The following is a 2,765-nucleotide window of genomic DNA, read 5'->3' on the forward strand; positions in this document are numbered from 1 at the left end:
TATGCGTGTCTGTTTTATGGAGTTGCCACGGTTTATAGCAAAGCTTGGAAACCTCTGAAACCCTGAGCACCCCCAACAAAGTTAAGTAATGCCCGGGCATGGGCAGACAAGGAGGAAAGAGCTCTGTGAGGGAAGAGTTAGGGAACTGGCCACTAGCAACTACCTCAGAACCAAGTCAGTAAGTCTTAGGTTGTCTATTCCAGAAAAAGGAGGAGGAATGTAAGGGGAAGTAACAGAGGTTCAGTAATATGTTAGGCCACATGTTCTTAACAAGGTCAATTAAATAGTATTTGGTGAGGAAAGTGACCCCGAAAAATATGATCTCTATAAGCATTATGTATTTGTGAAAAGATGAGAATATACCAGCATTTTTTGCAGATAGTCATCTGTGCTTATGGTAGAGGCAGTGTCTGTATCAATGGGTTCGTCCATGTGCATCAGAACGACTTGGAGGATTTGTTAAAACACTGGGTGGGGTGGGCCAGATGCAGTGGCTCACGCCTGTAATCCCAGCACTTTGGGAGGCTGAGGCGGGCGGATCACGAGGTCAGGAGATGGAGACCACGGTGAAACCCTGTCTCTACTAAAAATACAAAAAATTAGCCGGGCGTGATGGCAGACGCCTGTAGTCCCAGCTACTCGGGAGGCTGAGGCAGGAGAATGACGTGAACCTGGGAGGCGGAGCTTGCAGTGAGCTGAGATCGTTCCACTGCACTCCAGCCTGGGCAACAGAGCAAGACTCTGTCTCAAAAAAAAAACCCAAAAAAAAACACTGGGTGGGGTGAACCCCACCCCTAGAATTTCTGATTCAGTAGATTTGGGATAAAGCCTGAGAACTGCTGTTTCTAATGCATTCTTGATTGGTGTTCACACCGCTGATCTGGGATCTGTGTTTTGAATACTGTTGGTCCACAAATGAACTCAAACACTGCTCCCTGCCTTGCTTCTATGGTGCCCACCAACAGTTCACATGGATTAGTGGTTTCTACAAATCATCAGTCTTACCTGAGATTCTCAGCATCACTACACCAGTTACTTTTAACTTTATTAAGACAAGATTTTTAATTTTATCATTTCCTAAGGAGAACACATGGAGTAGACCACTGTAGTGAATCCTTTCTCTCTTGCAAGTCTGGCTTCCTCTAAAATTCCCCTTCAGATGAAATGAAGCTAGTCCTCCCATCCATTGGTGTACTTGAGCTGAATCCAGCCCATCATTTGAAGTTCATTGAATAAGAAACTTCAAAAAAAGCCAAAGTATTTGCGCTACTCCTATTTTGAGGTAATTTAAATGAAATACTGATTGCAGGGATTTCAGCAGTGATAAATGTACAATTTAGACACATATTCCTGCTGAGAACAATCAGAAAAACTAGTTTAAAATGTTTAAATATACATATGAAAGTGTTGGAGACTGAACCAGGCAGGAATTACAAGGCGAATATCTGGGAAAAGGAGGAGTCTCAGGCAAACCCAGCATTTAAGGTTGGTTTCTTCTCCTAGATGAGTCTGCCAGTTCCAGAAGAAAGAGATGAGAGGCTAAAAAGATTAGCAGAGCTTTTGACATTGGTGCACGACAATAACAGAAATTGGACAGCATTGCCCACCAAGAAAGGGGGTATCCTGGTAAGAAACCTCCACTTTTAGGATTGGGAATCCAAAAGAGCACACCTTCAGAGAAAAGGTGAACTAAAACAGGCTGGTTTCCACAGAAACTGAAGCCCAGCTTCCCATCATTTCAATCCTTGAAGTTGGGTTAAAGTGATCTAGGTTGGTCAGAGCTTCTCATGATCTCCTTTTGAAGGAAGAGACTATCCCTAGGCCTCAAATCACAATGTTTGGCATTCAATCAATAATAGCCCCAAAAAGTAATAACTAGGCACACAAGACTATAAGACAACATGTGTTTCTTAAAACAGAAAAAAATAGGTGATCCAAATTATGTTATCATACATGAACTTTAATCATGTTTAATATTCTCAGAGAAATAAAAGATAAGTTTGAGAATTTTTACAGTTGTACAGGGCTACAAAAGGAGCAGCAGCAGCAACACAGGCCACACATGGCCCACAAAGCCTACAATATTCACTGTCTGGGCTTTTACAGAAAAAGCCAGAAGAAAATATCCAGAATGATGTGGGGAGAGAAAAAACCCCCAAATGCAGGAAAAAGCATTAGAGATATGATGGGAGGATGTAAGGAAAATAAATGTAATAGGAATCCCAGAAGGAAAGGAGAAAGAAGATGGGGCAAAAGACATATTTGAAGAAACAATGGCTTGGAATTTTCCAAAACTTAACTAAAAAATTCATGAAGGCCTATAAACACCAAACAGGACAAAGAAAATGAAAAGCACATCTAATCTATCACAGTAAAACTGCTAAAAATCAAAAACAAGAAAAGCTTTAAGTAACCAAGGACAAAAGACAAGTCACCTTAAAAGGAGCATCAATAAGACTTGACAGCTTACTTCTCAGTGGAAATAATGAATGTGAGAAGACAATGGAAAGGTGCCTTCAACACGCTGAAAGAAAATACCAACCTAGAATTCTGAACTCAGCAAAAATATCCTGTCATAATGAAAGTAAAGATATTTTAACACAAAAATGAAAAATAATTTATTACAAACAAACCAGCACTAAAAGAAATTCTAAAGGGTATTATTAGGTAGAAGGAAATCCAGAGAAGCAGCAAATAAGAGCACGAAAAAGGGAAAATAGATGGGCAAAAACAATGACTATATAAAGCAAATAGGGTGTTGTAAA

This window comes from Pongo abelii, chromosome 13, assembly GCF_028885655.2.
Source record: "Pongo abelii isolate AG06213 chromosome 13, NHGRI_mPonAbe1-v2.0_pri, whole genome shotgun sequence".
Taxonomy (NCBI): Eukaryota; Metazoa; Chordata; class Mammalia; order Primates; family Hominidae; genus Pongo; species Pongo abelii.